The following is a 20,857-nucleotide window of genomic DNA, read 5'->3' on the forward strand; positions in this document are numbered from 1 at the left end:
TAGGTGAGGTTCTATATCTTAATTGTTGGATCAAATTGGTTAGCTGTTAGATCAAATTGGTTAGCCTGATCCAACATTTAAGAGATAAGGCCATCTCCAAGTGAGGGCAAATTCCTAAATTATAACCCTACATCCCCAAAACTCATCTCCAAAAGTGGGACTACACAAAGGGCCAATTTCTAAATTGAGGGCCACATGTAGTCCTTTGACCAGCCCGGACTAAATAATTGGATGAGGCCCATCTGCTTTATTTTTTTTTTTGGTATCAAATAGGTCATTTGTGGCCATTGATTAAAGAATCGTTGCAAATCAAGGGCCTAGAGCAACCCAACGGCTAGCTGACGTCTGCAAACTGTTTTTTTTATATTTATTTTTAATTGAAAAAATTAAAAAAAATGTATAAATATTTACCTCATTCTTACATAATTTCTCTCAATATCTTCATCATTTTACATATTATCCTTCCTCAATTTCATCCATTTACATAATTTCTCACATTCTCTTCATTTTTTTTTACAAACTATCATTCATCTTTTTCAATTTAAAAAAATTCTTTCCTCCCATTGTTAGAAAAAATGGCTGGTATTTCGAAGAAAGGTGGAAATTGGACTCGAAAGAAAGATGAAACTCTTTGCAAGGCTTACTTAAAAGTCTCTAAAGATAGTCTCAAGGGTACAAGCCAAACTTTTGACGGCATTTGGATGCGTGTTTCTCAAAAGGGTCATGCTAGGGAGACCAACTTTAGATACCAACTCTCTAATAGAGGTGGAGCCCACTAATACAATGGGTCCCACGCTCTATTAGAGAGTTGGTATCTAAAGTTGGTCTCCCTAGCATTTTCCTTCTCAAAAATACTAAGAGCTTTACGAAGGCACCGCTCCGACATTGAGAAACCATGAAAGTTGTAGCGGTCGGTGGAAGAAGCACATATTTCCGAGCATGAACAAATGGCATAAGAGGAGCCAATGTCTTTGACGAAGAAAATGTTTTTACTAGTTTCTTTAATTATTATTTTTAACTACGTACTTTAAATTTATTTAATTTACTTTAATTATATTTTCTAGCAACGCCAAGCGGAGGAGTTATATATGGAAGATGTCAAAAAAGCCTTTAAACTTCATCATTGTTGGGAAATTTGTAAAGGTTGAGTGGCATTTCAAGATCCAACAGAAGAAATTTTTGGTCCTACCCCGGTGCGAAAAAATTTGCTCGTTAATTTAGATGAAGATGAAGAACCATCTCCGATCACCAACGAAGATCCTTCTTCGGCTCAAACATCCATTCCTAGGCCTATAAGACGAAACAAGGCAAGAAGAATGAAAGAAAAAAGGCAAGGAAAGGGAGGATATAAGGTCATTCAAGAGGAAATTGCAGCCTCGTTGCGAGCAATGGTGGGACAAAACGCCAAGGAGGCGGAAGAGAAGAAGCGGAGACATGAAGATATAGTCCAACAAAGGCAAGAGGAGATGGATGAAAGGAACATGGCTAGGGTCACAACAAACATGTCTCCAATGAGTAAGGAGTTTTTTTACTCGAAAAAGAGAGAAATTCGGGACCGACGCCATGCATGGGAGTTGTTTTCGAATTTGGATTCAACATTCAACTATCATCCTACAATCCCGGGAGAAGATGATGATTATTTTTTAATTGTTAAGTTGTTGTTTCTAAATTAATGTTTAAGTTGTTTTTAAATGAATTTTTAAGTCCTTTTATTTATTTATAAATAGTAGTTTAATTAAATTAACTAATAAATTTACATAATATACTAAAAACTATTAAACTATTAAATTTAGCCCTTTGCTATTGGAGACGGTTAAAATGTAATATGACACTACCTCTTAAAAAATCAATTTTTTAGAGGGCTAAATGTAGCCCGGGGCTAAATATAGCCCTCCCCTGTTGGAGATGGCCTAAGACCTCACCTAAGGGCCATAGATAAGGCCCTCACTATAGAATGACTCCTTCCAAATAACAATACACGATGTAGAGGAAAATAGAAAAATAGAAAGTTTACCCAGAGTATCTCACCTCCTCTCTTCTTCTTCATCTTCTTGGTCTGCTGCTGCGATTGCATTCTATTTGATCTTACCACCAAATCCAACTTCATCTTGGTTATTCAGTCTTATTTTTTGCTATCGAGCTTGGTTGGGAGCATTTGTTGGGTTACATATTTTTTATTTTTTGCTTTGAGCGACAACCAATCGAAGGCTGAGTTTAAAACTCCATTTACAGGTAAGTGATTTTATCTTTTTGAAAATGAGATTATATGCGTTAGTTGTAGTCTGCATTAGCATTTGATTTTAGGTATGTCATCACCATTCCTACTCATCTGCACTTCCAGATGGTGATGGAAAGATGGTACAAAGTATAGGAATACTTATTACTCGTATAAAGAATTTAGTATTTTTTTCATTTAATATTTGTATTATATATGTACGTATGTATTTTTCATGTTTAATACACGTGTTTTTTACAAAATTTTTATAATACAGACAAAATTCACTTATTATACACATAATTTTCACATGTGATTGAATAAAAATAATATATATTAAAATTGAACTCTCATATTGATTTACTATGAAATTTCTCTCACTTCAATATCAGCTTTTGATATATTGAAACTAGCAAATTAATAACTATAAAGTATAAACTAATGGAAGCAGGCCACAAAATTTCAAAATTGATAGGGAAAAGAGAAGCTTCTAGCCCCAACTATCACTTTGGCCTACTCGGAAATCGCTTAATTGCTAGGCCGGTAATTTTTTTTATTTTAAAAAAATTGCTTTTAAATATTTAAATATATTATTATATTTAAAGAGTATAGCCGAGTGCCTATACTCCATAAATATATTATTATAAATCGTATCGCCGCGCGGCTATACTATTTAAATATTTTATTATATTTAACGAGTATAGCCGCGCGGCTGTACGACTGAAATATATTATTATATGTAACGGCTATACTTCTTAAATATATTATTTTTAAACAGTATAGCCGCACGGCTATACTATTTAAATATTTAATTATATTTTTATAGTTATTATACACGTACGTATGTATTTTTCATGTTTAATACACATTTTTTTTACAAATTTATTTAATAATATAGACAAAATTCACGTAGTATACACATAATTTTCACATATGATTGATTTAAAATAATATATATTAAAATATTATATACTGGTTGAATTTATCATTTGTAACTTGCCAAAAAATTTCTGAATAAAACATGTACGTATTTTATTCATAATTTTATCGTTCCTTATTTTACTAACTATAAAGAATGTGTTACTTGTTGTAAAAAAAAATGCAAGATTGTGATTTTGCAATCTCTTTGCCAACCGGAACAACAATTTCAAACAAAGATTTTTAGGTAAAGTAGTAAGAGGTGATAGAATTTTTTTACGTAAAGTGTTGTTTGAAAAGTGAAGCAATTACCAAGACCACACCAACTCAGCATGCAATTCTCTACGACAAATAATGTGTGCAGTAACAAAATTTAGAAGAACTGGAGAGAACGAGGTAGGTCAAATGCGAACATTCCCACGAACAAAAAGAAGAAGAAAAAATTGAACTCTCGCATTGATTTACTATGAAACTTCTCTCACTTCAATATGCGCTTTTGATATGTTGAAATTAACAAATTAATAACTATAAAGTACAAGCTAATGGAAGTAAGCCACAAAGATTCAAAATTGATAGGGAAAAACGAAGCTTTGAGCTCCAATTGTCACTTTGGCCTACTCGGAAATCGCCTAATCGCTAGGTGGGTACTTTTAAAAATAAAAAAAATTGATTTTAAATATATTATTATATTTAAAGAGTATAGTCGAGCATCTATACTCTCTAAATATATTATTTTAAACAGTATAACTGCGTGGCTATACTATTCAAATATTTTATTATATTTAAAGAGTATAGGCGCACAACTGTGCTCCTGAAATATAATAATATATTTAAAGAGTATAGTCGTGCGGCTGTACGCCTGAAATATATTATTATATTTACAGAGTATAGTCGAGCGGCTATACTCCCTAAATATATTATTTTATACTATACTATTTAAATAGCAAATTAATAACTATAAAGTAGAAACTAATGAAACTAGGCCACAAAATTTCAAAATTTATAAAGAAAAGAGAAGCTTTGAGGGTAATGATTGAAATTATAAAAAAATTATATATATATATATATATATATATATATATATATATATATATATATATATATATATATATATATATATAAACTAGTTCTATCATTTGGTAATGATTGACACTTTAAAAAGTATTAATACTTTAATAGATTGGAGATAGAGTTTTGTAAAATGGGACAATAGAGAGTCGGGTAATAGCCTAATATTAATAGATAATGCTTTAAACTACTCTTATCGATAAACGAAAATCGGCGAAAAAAAGTTAAAATTAAAAAAGGATCATAGTATATATATAAAGAGTATAACAGCTCACTTATACTATTTAAAAAAAAAAAATTCGAGTACCACCGCGCGACTATACAATTTTTTAAGAAATATTAATAAAACCTAGTATAGCTGCGCGGCTAAACTATTTTTTAGAAACAGTAATAAAACTGAGTATAGGCACACAGATATACTATTTATAAAATACTAAATGGGAAAAATTACATACGTGTTTTAAACTACTCTTATGGATAAACGAAAACCGGGGAAAAAAATTAAAAGAAAAAAAGGATCATTTATAAAGAGTATAACCGTCCGGCTATACTATTTTTTTTTATTTTTAAAAAACGGAGTATAGCCTTATGGCTATACCATTTTTCAGATATATTAATAAACCTGCGTATAGCCGATCGGCTATACTATTTTTTATTTATTTATAAAAACCGCGTATAGCCGACCGGCTGTACTGTTTGTTAAAAACAAAAAAACCCAATAACGCCGACCGGCTATACTAATTTTTTTAAACCATTAGAAAAAAATGGAATATAGCCGCGCGGCTATACGATTTATGAAAAAACAAACAGAGCAACCGCATACCACTAAGTTGCCCACGTGTGAAAACAGTCTAGCCGTCCGGCTATACTATTTTTAAGAAACAGGGTCTAGCCGTGCGGCTATACTATTTATTAAAAAAAAAAGATGACCATCTAGCGATTAGGGGTCACGTGTCAAATTAAGTATAGCCTGTAAAAGGAAAATTTAAAAAAAAACGCGTATAGCCGGACGGCTATACTATTTTTAAAATAAAATAGGGCTCCTTATCGATTTGGTGCCCACGTGTCAAAAACAGTATAGCCGTCCGGCTATTCTATTTTTTAAAAAAATGGGTATTACAGCCGCTCGGCGATACTATTTATTTAAAATAAAAAACCCAGTAAAGCAGCCCGGCTATACGAGTTTTTAAAAAATAAAAGAAAATCGAGTATTTAAAAAATAAAAGAAAATCGAGTATAGCCGCTCGGCTATACTAGAAACGGGAAAAAAGAAATAGAGTCATAGGCCCGTTCGACGGTTCGATCTGATCGAACGAGAGAGAAGAAAGAGATGTGATCGACGGCAGGAGAAAAAGCTATGCTTTCTCAGTCCTCGCTCGCTGCTCTCAAATGGCAACAAGCAAGAGAGTTTGGGAGTGATGGGAGCTCACACAACTCTGATCCCATTTTACCACAACCCCACCAATTGATTGCCTTTTTTTGTCTGGTAAGCCTTTCAATTCTCTATTTTCCCATTTCGATTCTTTGGATTTAGAAGGATCTTATGGCATATAAATAGCGAGAATTTCATAAACCAAAAAGAAAATTTTGATTCTGACATATTGGGATAGTTGGAACTCCGAAGGCATCAATCAGTTGATTTGAAAGAATAAAACTTTAGTCTTCTAGCAAAATATAACGCAACCATTGATTACACATGTTTGGAATTTGAAGCAGCCGGAAAAAACCAATTCTTCAATGATAGAAGAAATCAAAGGAAAATATTATGTTTCTCTATGGATAAACATTGTTGGGAGAGAAAAGAAAGGTTTTTTTTTTTTATGTGTAGTGAATGTATTATTGTATATGCCAATGTGTATAAAATTTTGTCTGGTTATGCGTTTTTAGTGTCTCATTGTAGAATTGTAAATTTAAGGACTTGTAGGAATTCAGTAATTGATTTTTTAATCTGTCAATGTAGTTTGGAGGGAGCTTTTGCTGGGGCATTTGGTATGTAATAGAGTAAAGATGTTATAGATTTAACATCCATGGCTAATGGTTAAAGCTCACTTTTTTGGTATGTAATCATATGGATGTCATTGAACTTCATAGAAATTCTATGTAGGAAAGTAAATTTTCAAGCATTGGATGTGGTAAAGTCTTTCCATAGCTTAGTTTTGAAGCCTGGTATCAAATGTACGGTATTCCCTCCTCCTGCTTCCCTCTTCACTCTATTTTACATTATGATTGGGATCAGGCAATTGAGAGTCATGAAGACCGTTGACCTCTTTAGGCCAATGATGTGCCCTTCCACATAGTCATAGGCAGATGCATATGTGCATTATTATGTATCTGTTAAAAAAATGCAAAAAACAAGTGTTGTGATTTAAAATAAATGTATATGGAACACAAATGCTTGTACGTAATCACAACACACAGTCAAAGGGTTTAGGGATTTGAATATGCTGAAGTGGTATTAAATTGAAGTCATTTTCAGGTTCATACCAAAATCTGTTTACAATGGATGAGAATGCATGTGTGTGGGACTTGACCGATTGTAGTGATGCAGATGGTGATGGTGTGGATCCCGACATTTGAGTCATACCCAAACTCGATACTCAGTTCATACCAGAAGTGGTGAAAGACTTTGATTCATATATCACTTCAAGATGTTTATAATTTCTATAATAATTATGCAGAGATGGTAGGATTCATTCAAGTAAAAAGGATATACACGCAGGCGAGATAAAAAAGGAAAGAATATGTATATGTTCTAAACAAGGTATGTATTGTAGACCCGAAGCGGAATCCAAGGTAATAAAAAGTATGACTAGATTGCAAGGCTAGGATTGGAGTTGTGAAGCGTCAGGAGTCTAACAAGTATTATATTTCATTTTAAAAGAAGTACATAGCCATTCATTGATAACCTTGGATATGGTGCATTTGTTGAGATCTCACAGTGAAGTTACAGAATCTAAAAAAACACTCATTCACACACTTGGTCTGGTAAATATACGAGAAGGATAAGCTTAGATGCTACCAAGGATTTGGTGTGAGCCAGGCGACTGGTCGGGTGAATAAAGATAAACCAGAATCGATGCACTGTCTCAGATGTTTATCATGTAGATCATTAGTGTAACTGTGGAGTACGTATTTGAATTCATGGCATTTCTGGCATAGAAACAATATCCGATCATGAATCCCCACAATCTCTACCCATCGAGGAGGAGGAAGAGGAGCAGGAGCAGCATTCTTATTCGTATTCTTATTATCACTAAACTCCAGCTTGAAAACTTGAAATGCTTCAGCATAATTAGGTGGACATACAAGCAGCTTCTTAGCATGATCGTCCGGAAAAGTAATCATAATCAACTCCTTCGATGTAGAAAAATCTTTTGCAAGGAAAAGACGACCCTTTTTTATCCTAAATATATAGTCGAACCTCTCACGATCTGGCAGCCTGGGGGTGCCGTCAAGTACAACCAACCTTTGAGCTGTGTAGTGGAGTTGTTGATCATCATTTGTGTCAAACTGAAACACGAATAAAAACTGGGACAGGTTCTTGGTTGCAGCATATAGCTTCCCATCGATGAACTCTATAGATTCAAAGTTGAGGACCTTCTCATCAATTCGGGTCCATGATTTATCAGTGGGTCTACAGACACCCAGCCACGTCTTTTCAATGCCTCTGGAAAGGCAAGCCACAATACATGTACATGGGAGGGATGGGGGGCTGGGTACTGAAGAGGCTACAAGTTTACTGATGAAGGACGCAGCTGTGAGCTCATGTTTGCATGGTGGAAGTATCACTCGGCCACCAGAGATGGGATTCAGTAAGGTAATTATGGATCCAGTCCCATCAACTCTCATCAACCACCCCTCAATTGACCCAACATATTCATCATGCGCATCATCACTCGGCAGATTTAATTTGTAAGACTTCGGCTCATACTCACAGTAGCTTAAAAAATGGCGATCACGAGAACAGAAAAGCCATGGAAGTTGAGGAGCAGGACGACACCGTTTGCTGGAAATTGCCCTATCAACAGAGTCTCGCCATGAACGGCATACTGAGCGACACCGAAAAAAATCGAATATGGATAGCCTATGTAGAACCGATTGCATGATATCATCTGGGACTTGTTTCGACCACTTGCTGCTGCTGTTGCTGACTATCACCCATTTCTTCCTAATAATTGTCTGCTTAGACTTGGCATTCGAAATATTCTCCATCCGATTCCTCATCGCCATCTATAAATCCTTAATTAGTTATTATTAATCTGATAAAAGTAATCAAAATCTGAGCAAGCAAGGGAAAAATCAAAATTACTGTCAATTTAGCCGGATGTAGACACAATTAATGATCAAAATCGTCGAATTAAAAACCAAAACGAAACACAGACAGACAAAAAATTTCTTCTCATACTAACAAAACAATGTAGCTAGGGAGAATATATATATATTATTAGTTTATTTTTACTCAAGGGAACAAGGTTTCTGAATCCTACCCAACCCAAGTAAGTGTTTGATATAATTTGGCTGTAGACACGCACACGACCTAATCGACTTATTACAAGTTGCATGTCAAATAGAATTCAAGGGATCCAAAAAGGTCCTACAAAGAAAACAAAAACAAAAAACTTACCTGGCCAACAAGATTGTAATTATATCCAACAGATCCAATTCAGAAAGAATATATATATGAGTTTATATAGACGTATATATGGAGTTTCCTTGTGGCGTTGAGGGATTAGGACTCCTGTTACTTTATGTATATCAAATAACTGTACATACACTAGCGGACCCAAGAATTTTTTAGCAGAGGTGTAATTTTGAAAGGGTAAAAGCTTTATAATAAATAAAAAATTGACAACCAAATATCCTTATAATAGTCTTAGGCCTATGATTATGACTAATTGACTATAGTATATCAATTAATATAGAAATCAATATTAAATCATTAATTAATCTAACGAAAATCAATATCAAATTATTAATTAAATAAGTAAATCATAATTGATCGTACCTCGACTCGTGCGTCGCACAACCTCTTTCTCCACGAGTTTGTTACTGATCATATGAATACAACAGAGAGAGCCAAATTTTAAAAAAAAGAAAAAGAAAAGATTATTTAGAAACAAAATTGGTGTTTGGTCAAGAAGAAGAAAAAAAGCATAAGACTTACTTTGGAGTTGTGCAATTGGTGTTTGTTCCTTAAAAAAAAAACGTTTGCTCAAAATTAGCTTTAACAAAATTGGTGTTAATCCTTTATAAAGATAACTCCTCCCCCAATCCCACATAAACAAGGAGTTGTGCAATGCAAGAGTTTCCTTTTAAAAAAAAGAAGAACAAAAACTTATTTAAAGGGCTTTTTTTAATAGCCTTTTTTCATGTTTTAAGTAGCCCATATCAGAGCTTGTTAAAGCCCACGTTTAGTGTAAGTCCAGTTTCTTTTTTTCTTTTTGAAAACCATGGTCCAAAACGACTAAGTCGTTTTGGCTAGGATGTTTAAAATAAAAAAAATAGGTGCACATAGCAACAACCCAGCGTAGCAAACCTTGGTTTTGGTTGAGGCAATTCATCGAACAAGTTGACTACACCATCCAACCTCACCAAAGGGGCAAGATGTAGCGCCTGTAGAGACTTTTCTGGCAAAAGAAAGTGCAGCTGCACTTCCTTGCACCATAATATGTCATGTGTACATCCAATCCAATCCAAGTCAATCCAAAGTGGATTAGGACATAAATGGGAATGGGCTTCATTTTGTCTTTTGCTTTTATGTATTTATCACCATCTGATCGGATCATTGTGAAATCAACGGGTATTGACAAACTTCCAAAACCAAGCCATGACATTTTTTGTTGGCTTATTATCACAAAGCGTCCCTGACGTTTGCGAAACTATCACATTGCATCCTTAAAGTTTTTTTGTATCACTCATGGTCCCTAACGTTAATATAAGTGCTCTCAAATAGTCCTTCTGTTAAAAAAAATGTTAAATCTAGGGATATAATCGTCAAATCAATCCAAAATTATAATATATATATATATATAAGTTTCTCTCTCCCCTCTTTCTTTTTTGTTGCCTTTCCTTCTCTCTTCTCTCTCTCTCTTCCTTTCTTTTTTTCTTTTTTCTTCCTCTCCCCGAGTGCAGGCTTCTCTCTCCTCTTTCTTTTTTATTTCATTCCCTTCTCTCTTTCTTTCTTCTTCTTTTTTCTCTCTTTCTTTTCTTCTTCTTCTTACTCTCACCGAGTTCACTCTTCTCTCTCTCTCTCTCTCTCTCTCTCTGTCTTTCTTTTTTTCTTCTTTCTCTCTCTCTTTCTCTCTCGCTATTTGACCCAGCTCCAACCGAAGAATCTATGAAATGGGTTTTGGTCCACTTGGCCCTGGAGCTTGTAGGAATGTGATAATTTGAGATTGGAAGTGAGAGAATTTGGGAACAAGGAAAGATCATGAGAAGGGTTGAAGGGAGGCTGTGTGAAGAATTTTCACCTGCATATTATGGGCTCTGCACTGTTGGTGAAATGCTCAGTGCTGGCACTACCCATCTTGCAATCACGCCTCTTGATGTCTTGAAAGTTAATATGCAGGTTCGTTTTATTGATTAAGAGAAGGGAAGGAAATAAAAAAGAAAGAGGAGATAGATGACTGAACTCGGGGAGAGGAAGAAAGAAGAGAAAAAGAAAGAGAGACAAAGACAGAGAAGAGAGAAGGAAAGAAAACAGAAAAGAAAGAGGGGAGAGAGAAACTTATATATATATTTTATAATTTTGGATTGATTTGACGATTATATCCCTGAATTTAACAGTTTTTTTTAACAGAAGGACTATTTGAGAGCACCTATATTAACGTTAAGGACCATCAGTGATAGAAAAAAACTTTAAGGATGCAATGTGATAGTTTCACAAACGTCAGGGACGTTTTGTGATAATAAGCCTTTTTTGTTTATACGAAGTACGAACCACCAAGCCATGAGTCCATGACCTTGCAACCTCTCACAGAAGGAAAAAACAAAAAATAAAGAAAGCCAGTAATGCTTTTTTTTTTGGGGGTGTTTTTTTTGGAATGCTAATTTCTGTTTTCTTTTTCAGAGATATTTTCTAAGGTATGGACGTCTGTTATTTTTGTTTTCACGTTATCTAAGGAACAAATTGTGGGTCTTTTTTCGGTGCTTATCTTATATATATATATATTTTTTTTGTTGCTGTTGCTTAGAATTACTTATTAGCAAAACAAAAAACAAAAAAAAGTGTTTATTTATAAAGAAAAGTTATTGTGACATCTTAATTTAACATTAATTGATTTAAGAGAAAAAAAGTTGTGGGTATTTATGTTTTTTGACCAATTATGTACGCTTCCCAACATTTACAGTGAAAAAAAGTTGGCATGTTTTCAGTCACTTATTTCTACAACCTACCATCCTTTAGTTATTACTTGACTTGTTCCCCTTTTATTTTGTTTATCTTTGTCTGGGGTCTTTTTGGTCCAGCCCTTATTCTTGTTCTATTTCTCCTTTGTGACAATGAATCAGCTTCCAAATCACTCAAAGGCTCCAAGAAAACCACATTAAAAAAAACATCATACAAGACATTGTGAATTTCATTAACCGTAGGTTTACAATTGTTGTTCTTCTACATCTTCCATGAAGTCAGGATCAGGTTAATGTTCATCATGAAAAACTCAGACTTGATCTTCATAACGAGTGGTACAAGTGGTATCCAATGTCTCTAAATATACATCAACGGCTAACGACTGATGTTGATTTCTATTACTGAACAACCACACCACACCGGCCTGCAGCCCTTTCACGGTAAAAAAGATCCATGAACCTCCCCCCAAACAAAACCAAAGCAAACCAATCGTTAGTTTACACTTTTCAAAAATTTTGTATTTTTTTCAGTGGCCCAAATTTAACAACACCTATAGGCTATCTTTGTGTTCTGAATTTTTTAATCTAGCTTAAACCTAGCCCAAGGAGCTCGTCTATGTTGAGTAAGAATTCTTCTATAGTTTGGGAGTGATCAAATTGGTATAAGCCTCTTGTGGGGATTTAATATGTGGGCTGAGCCTAGAACCAATAGGCCTCACTTTGCTGAATATGAACTAGTCGATAAGTTGAAACCCAATCCATTACCTCTCTTTTACAATATTTGGGGAGGTCACAATTTCGGATCAACCCACTTAATTGCTCAAAAAAGCATAAACCAATATATATGGATTGGGTTATCGATTGGAACAAAAACTTAGGAGTGTTCATAATTTTGGGTTAATCTGATCAAACCGTCCAATCCAATCACAAAAGGATTGGATTGGCAGCATAATGAGCGAGTCTTGAGTCCAAAAATTATAAACTGACCCAACCCATGTAATTACGAGTTGAGACCAATGATAATTATGGGTTAAGTTGACCTAATAATGAGGAGTCTTGGTCTAATAATGAGCGGGTCTTAAGCCTAATAATGGGTTGGATTATGAGTTGGGACCAAAACTGACCTAACCCAACTCGTGCCCAACCCTATAATATAATAATATTTTCTTATTGTATTAATGAGGGCCGAAGACCGGCAAAAGAAAACTAACCAAAACCTAATTTGAACTAAGAGACTCTACATAAATCCTCAAACTAATAACGTTGTTACATTAACTTTCATTGGAGCAAATCATAGGAACCTGTTTTTTATTTTCAGAAATTACGATAACATTTCATTTACTATTTCTTGTCGAGCATATTAACCTTCATGGTTGTTCTAAAAAAAAAAACTTCATGGTCAAAAAAACTTTTGAACAGATGAATCACATAATCTTATCAGTTGATAAGAAGCTATAGATAAACATATCTCTAATCTCACCTTTGCAATACCCATATTTCCTCAACAACCCTTCTTTCAGAAACCCAACTTTCTCCAAAACCCTTTGAGACCCCTTATTCTCAACCTCCACCAAAGCCTCAATCCTCACCAAACCTGAGAGCTCTTTGAACACCCTACACATGGCCATCCTCAATGCCACTGTTGCAATCCCTTGCCCCCAGTACTCTGCAGACACAACATAGCTAACATGTGCTCTACACGTGTCATCACCCTGTTCTGGTTTGACAGAAACATATCCAATTGATTGGTCATCCAAACATATGGACTGACGCCATGGATGTGGTATTGCAAACTTCTCAATATATGCCAAGGCTTCTTCCCTAGAGGTTATGGTGTTCCATCTTAGATAGCGTGTTACTTTATCATCACTTGCCCATTTGAGGAAGTTATCGGCATCAGAGAGTTTGAAAGGACGAAGGGAAATTCTTGATGAGTTCATTGAATTGCAGGAAATTTGAGATGGTTCCAAGCTCAATTTGGAATAAGCAGGCATATAAAGTGGTGGATTATATGAATGTGTGTTGCTTTGCCGTGGAGGACCAGGTCAATTATTTTGATACTTGCCATTCAAAATCTTGTCCAATAATGCATTTGGGTGCATTGAACCTGCCTAGAGTACTAGTACTACAAGCATACAAATTGGCCACTATCTAGTTAGTGGTCCGGGTTGAGCTGGATTAGAAAGGATGGGAGAAATGGAAAAATAATTAAAAATTGGGTCGAGTTAAAGTCTGGCTAATTCCGAACATAGTTCCATTCCTAATAATAAATATTGTCGAGAGTTAAAATATAACATGTATATGAATCTGAATTATAAATAACAACTTCAAACACATGTTATGTTTTAACGACGGTACTTGTCATTCAGCCTGTTATGTGTTAGGATGTACAATTAGGTTTTTTATTGGTGGATGGAATAAATTGCCTAGCAATATGCTAGAGGCATTGTAAAAGTACTTACAAAGGTAGATAATTATCTGAATTGTAATTCAATATCATACAAGCCTGACTGCAAATGCTTCAACATAAGCTAGCTAGCATGAAAACGGTGAGTTTCAAGGCATAGGATCAGTGGACAGAAGACTATACATGAAACTATCTTGAACTACACCTTTGTGAAAAGTATACTTCCTCAAGAGGCCTTCCTTGTAGAACCCAAGTTTCTCCAACACCCTCTGGGAGGCCTTGTTCTCCACCAAAACCAGAGCTTGCATTCTGACCAAATCAGTGAGCTCTTTAAACCCATTACTTATGGCCATCTTCACAGCTCTGGTTGCTATGCCTTGTCCCCAATACTCAGCAGCTAACGCGTATCCCACCTCTGCTCGACACTTGTCATCACCACCTTGTGGCTTGATGAAGAGAAATCCGATCGAACGGTCATGGATGCAGATGGATCTGCAATAAGGGTGAGGGATGCAAAAATCCTTGATGTAGGAAAGTGCTTCTTCCTTAGAGGTGAATGTGTTCCAACGAGTGAATTGTGTTACCTTTTCATCACCGGCATACGTCAAGAAGTCCTCAGCATCTGAGGGCCTATAAGGACGGAGTGTGATTTCCAGAGAATTATTTGCCATTTCCTTTGTGATTAAGTTCTATGAGTGATTGGCTAGCAGGTTTACATCACAAATATATACGTACAAAGCTATTCCTCTAATTTTTAAAGCATCTCCACCAACTCGGTATGTCAAATTGTCATATAGCGATAAAATGACAACAGTTCAAAAGGAAGAAGTTGCTCAACATGATACTTGGATTTGAATATAATAAATAAAAAAATTGTTATTTACCCATTTCTCAATAATTGAACCAATTTGCACAGAACGTGAAATAATGAAGAAAAACAAATTGTCTTTTTCAACAGAAGTAAACAAAGTGTCTTTTTAAACAGAAGCAAAACTGCAAAGAAAAACAACATGCCCAGTGTTGCCCTTGGTAATTGGTCAACCAAGGCGGCCACAACAAACACATTACTTTCTTGCTGACTGCTACATTTTCTTCTTGCTCACCACTCCAAATAATTGACCAAAAGCAAAGAACCCACCTTGACCAAGTTGACCCTACTCGGTATAATACAAAACGTTATTTCATGGCAATTTCTTATGCCTCACTTTTTTGAGCATACATAAACCCAAAGGCCCTCAAATTCTTCCCACAATTACTCATATAATTTCCAAGTGACCGCAGTGAGAATTTGCCCACATGGAGAGAAGTTCAGGCCTATCAAATGGAAGAGAAGACAGTGAAGCTGACTTCTCCATGATCACACTTAGGCCTTTGGAGCTTTCTGACATTGATGATTTCATGGTGTGGGCTACAGATGAGAAAGTGGCTCGTTTCTGCACTTGGAACCTTATGCCAGCAAAGAAGAAGGCCTAAACTTCATCAAAAATGTTGTTCTTCCCCACCCCTGGTTCATGGCAATCTGCCTTGAAAACAGGCCTATTGGTGCCATTTCGGTGACCTCGAATTCGGGCAACGATAAGTGCAGAGGAGAACTTGGCTATGTTTTAGGGTCCAGGTACTGGGGCAAGGGGATTATGACACAGGCTGTGAAATTGGTGGCTGATATTATATTCAAAGAGAGGACACATTTGGAGAGGCTTGAAGCTCTTGTTGATGTGGAAAATGTGGGATCTCAGAGGGTGCTTGAGAAGGCAGGGTTTCAGAGGGAAGGTGTTCTGAGGAAGTACATTATTTTGAAGGGAAGAAGTAGGGATATGGTGATGTTCAGCCTTCTTTCCACAGATTGGCAAACTTGATGTATTTGTAATTTGTAAGCCCAGTAAAAGCAACAAGAACATTAATTATGTATTGATTTTATCTATTTTTCATGATTTTTGTTTGAATTTTGAGATCAATGGGATATGCGTAGAGCAATGAAGAATGAAATCCAGACATTTGTGATAGAGATTTTCTATTTAAACCCCACACTTCTCTTAGTTCACCCCAATTTTTAATTTAAATTTTCACAATTTCTAAGAAAACCCCACTATCTTCCTAAACTACCCTTAAATACACCCCAAACTGAAAAAATAAGAAATAAAAGAGATTTTCTATTTAAACCCCACAAGCTACCTTTAGAGGAGGAAGCCATGAGAAATAGGAACTTCCATTATCTGTTACAGAATTCTAGTTCGTTAGAATTGAGAACAGAACAAAATGTCACATATGTTCAGATAATCTCAATCATCTCCCTAATCCCATGACAACTGCTTTCGATCTTAAGTTCTTAGCAATACGACAACAAAAATTATATCAACAAGTTTGTAGGGATGAAGTTGCTTAAGAACTTCAGTTCTGAAATTATCAAAACTTTCTCGAAAGTACCTTTAATGCTAGCTCTTCGAAGCATTGCTCCACATTTTCTCTAGTTTTTGCGCTACATTCAAGATCTTTTGCAAGAGCAAGCCCCTCTGATCTCTACTTACAGCCCTTTCAGATTCCTGAAATCATATAGAATTTCTTTCTTAACTTATTCAATAGATTGAGATAATAAAAAAAGGCCTTGTCTTTTCAACAAGTAAATTTCTTTCTTAACTTGTGGACGGGATTAAGTTTGATTATGTTTCAATGTTGGTTGTTATTCAGGCCTGTGCAGGAATTGGATCTATTGAATTAGGCAGGCAAATTCATCAAATGGCTATTAAGAATAGTTACAGTGATGATCTGTTCATAGTAAATGCATTGCTGAATATGTACAGTGAGTGTGGATGTTTCAAGCTATCACGTAAATTATTTGAATTTGTCTCCAGCCGTGATGTTGCTTTGTGGAATTCCATGCATTGAATATGGCTTTTATGAGGAAGCTTTGAGCTTGTTTTCTAAAATGCGAATAGAAGGAATCAGAGAAGACGAGAGAACTATTGTTATAATGTTGTCGGTATGTGAAGATTTAGCTGATGGCTTGAGGAACGGTAAAAGTTTGCATGCTCTTGCAAGAAAGAGTGGGATGAAAACGGATGCTTCTCTAGGAAATACATTGTTGAGTATGTATGCTGAATTTAACTGTGTTGAATCTGTTCATAAGGTTTTTGCTGAGATGAAATACTCAGATGTTATCTCATGGAACACTCAGGGCACTAGCCTGCAATGGATTGCAAGATGAAGCATGGAAAATATTTGGGGTGATTCTGACACCAAACCTAACTCACACACAATAATATCTATCCTTGCTACTTGTGAAGATGAAACTTGTATAAATATAGTGCGAGCAATTCATGGTTTTGTGATAAAAAATGGTATTGAAGCTGACCTATCTTTGAACACTGCACTAACAGATATGTATACGAATTGTGGTGATGAAGCAGCAGCTAGGACTCTATTTGAGGGCTGTCCCAGTAGGGATGTGATCTCATGGAATGCTTTAATTGCAAGTTACATAAAAAACAACGAAATCGGCAAAGCTCAGTTACTCTTTAACCGTATGGTTTCAGAAGTGAATCCCAACTCTGTGACAATCATAAATATTCTATCATCATGTACCCAGCTTGCCTCTCTGCCTCTAGGTCAATGCTTGCATGCTTATGCAAATCGGAGGCAATTCTCATTTGGTTTTGATTTGTCTCTTGCAATGCTTTTATATCAATGTATGCAAGAAGTGGTAGCATGCAAAATGCTGAAAAGATGTTTAAAACTTTACCAAAGAGGAATGCCTTGATTACTGGGTACAGCCTGCACGGTCACGGACATGATGCTATTCATGCGTTCTTACAAATGTTAGAAGATGGTTTTCGACCAAATGGGGCAACTTTAGCCAGCTGGTGTATCACCGAAGCTTGCAAACTCAACAGCAACAACCTTCTTGTTATAAAATCTTAAAGATCCTTAGAAGAAACTCTCTGATAATTGTTTTTCATGTAAACAAACAAAAAAAAATTGCAAAATCAGAAACATACGTATATTGGACGCCATGGTAGCCACGGATAGAGACTCGAACTCGTAGTTAGGCGGCCTGGGCGGATCTGGGAGGTCTGGGGCGATCTAGGCGGCCCCTAGGCGGCGCCTAGGCGGCCTGGGCGGGTCTAGGCGGGTCTGGGCGCCAGGGCGGGTCTGTTTGCTTTACCAAACCTGCCGTCAATCGCCTCGGTGATATTCTTAGCATTCAAACCAGTGTTTTCAAAGTCATGCCTTCGCGCGCGTCGGAGCGAGGCGGCAGGAAATCGCCCGAGGCGGTCGGCTATTTCGCGAGTTGCACGTTTAGCGCTGGGAAGGCGTGAGGAGGTGTTGCAAGGCGGAGCGAGAAGGACCAAGGCGTGACATATCTAGACACTCTGAACAGGAAGAAATTTTGAGACTCTGCAAATTGGCTGCGGCTCTGCGAGGAAGACGACTTCGCGAGGAAGATGACTCGCGTGTTATTTTTTTTAAGGTTTATTGTAATGAAACGACGTCGTTTCGATTGAAGTGTTTTTTTAAAAAAAACTTCAAGTGAAACGACGTCGTTTCACTTGGAGTGTTTTGAAAAAATAAAATAACGCAAGTTTCTGTTTTTTTTTTCCTTCCCTTTATTGTAATAAACTTAAGGCAAGAAGAATTAATATCTTCTTGCCTTTTCTATGTCCAGCCGATTGTAGCTTTTCTACTTACTCTCTGTTTTTTTTTTTTTTTTTTTGTGGGTCTAAATTAATATATTATTATATGGAATTATATATATATATATATATATATATATATATATATATATATATATATAGTACAACCCTAATTTCTACCCTTACAAATAATCTCCATCAATTTCAAGAATCCTCTTCATCTTTCGACTGCAAGTAAGTATTTTATTTTTCTCTCTAATTCTTCGCAACTGTAATTTGAAGTTTCGTATTATTTTTTTTCATTTTTTTAAAAAGGGATATTTGTAGAAATGTCACATGAATTTTTCAAAATCCATAATTTGTCACCCGACTTTAACATCATCCAATTTTCCATCTATTTTTAAGGGTATTTTAGTCTTTTCATTTTCAAGAGTATTTTTAAAATGGAAAATTCATTATAAAAAAATTATATATCTTTTAAATAATTAAAAATGAAAAGAAAAATTGTGAAAAAAAACTTCTCTCTTCCCCCCTCTTTATCTTCGACACCCACCATCACCACTTTATTTGAATACAATTTAAAATAAATAAATCAATACGAGTTAACTTAATAAATAAATAATTTTGAAAAATAAAACATAAAACTAAAAAATAAAAAAATTGAAAGACACCACCTCCAATCCTCACCGCTAGCTGCCATTGTTCTCTCTTCTCTTTCTCCCCAACAACAACCCATCACCCAACTCTGATCCATCTCACCCATTAATATATATATATATATATATATATATCTCTCTCTCTCTCTCTCGTCCTCTCACTATAACAAACCCTGCCCCACCATCCCTAGTTGCTCACCTAGATTTTCCAACCCATCTCCACCCAAATCTCTGCCCATTCGGGGGTCACCCCACTTCTTTGTCTCCATCTCTCCCCTTTGGCCATGCCCATCCTTCCCACCTCTCCGTTGCTAGGTCCTTCCTTCCCCCAACAACCCCCATCCTTTTCTTCAAGTTTTTTTCCTTTCTCTAATGTTTTATTTTATTTTTATTTTTATCTGATCAGTTTTTAAAATTTGCCAATATGTTAAAAATGGAAAACATGGCTTTTTACATTTAAGCTTTTTTTAATAATAATTTTTTCCATTTTTAAAATACCTTTGAAAATGAAAAGACTAAAATACCCTTAAAAAAGATGGAAAATTGGATGATGTTAAAGTCAGGTGACAAATCATGGATTTTAAAAAATTCAGGTGACATTTCTTTTAAATTTTTTTTAATTTTTTTTTAAGGTGACAAATTGAAACTAATGCATAAATTCAGGTGACATTTCTACAAATATCCCTATGTTATATTGTGAAACCGTAGTTGGTTGGTTAAATGCAACTATATTCGAATTTTTCACATTCTTTTTAGTCATTGTGTATATTAGCCATCAATCGTTGATCTAACTACTGTAATTCTAGTTTTTAAAAGTAACAAGTTTGATATGTTATGTTGTGAAACCGTAGTTGATTGGTTAAGTGCAATCATATTTGAATGTGTATCTTATTTCATAGTTTGACTACGTAACACAATTATAATTAACATACGATTTATTAATTTTACATTCATTAGGATAAGAAGTTCAAACTTGAAACTTCTTCTAATACCAAAAATAAATTACCATTAAACTGCTCCAATTTGCAGGGTTGCAGTTCCTTGCACTCTTTGACTTAAACTTGCCTAGTATTTGTTCTGGCAATTGGTCAACCAAGGCTGCTGGCCATCAAGCGCGAATAATATTATTATTTCTTGCTCACCACTCCACTGCAAAGCAACACCTTATTTCTAGGCAATTTCTTATGCTCTCACTTTCTATTTTTGTGCATATATAAAAGGCAAAGGCTCTTACAACTTCTGCCCTTACTTGCTTTAGCCTTAGAGACAAAATTTCTTATATTTTTTCAGCCCTGCAAAGACTATTCATAAAATTTCTAAGTGACCATAGTGAGAATTGTACACCTATGGAGGGAAGTTCTGATATTGATCTCTCCAAGATCAGCCTTAGGCCATTGGGTCTCGCTGACATTGATGATTTCATGGTGTGGGGTACAGATGAGAAGGTCCCTATTTTCTGCACTTGGGAACCTTACGCTACCAAAGAAGAAGCCCTAAACTACATCAAAGAGAAGATTCTCCCACACCCCTGGTTCAGGGCAATCTGCCTTGACAACAGGCCAATTGGTGCCATTTTAGTGACCTCGAATTCTGCCGGTGACCGCTGCAGAGGTGAACT

At 35.6% G+C, this 20,857-nt stretch overlaps 2 pseudogenes; both read left to right on the plus strand.

Annotated features, from left to right (window-relative positions):
* The first annotated feature begins 575 nt into the window (after positions 1–575).
* Positions 576–1,817, plus strand: LOC148297113 (uncharacterized; annotated as a pseudogene).
* Positions 1,818–16,589: 14,772 nt separating this feature from the next.
* Positions 16,590–17,870, plus strand: LOC148297114 (pentatricopeptide repeat-containing protein At2g03380, mitochondrial-like; annotated as a pseudogene).
* The last annotated feature ends 2,987 nt before the right edge of the window (positions 17,871–20,857 follow it).

Source organism: Prunus avium, chromosome 1, assembly GCF_965620075.1.
Source record: "Prunus avium chromosome 1, drPruAviu1.hap1.1, whole genome shotgun sequence".
Lineage (NCBI taxonomy): Eukaryota > Viridiplantae > Streptophyta > Magnoliopsida > Rosales > Rosaceae > Prunus > Prunus avium.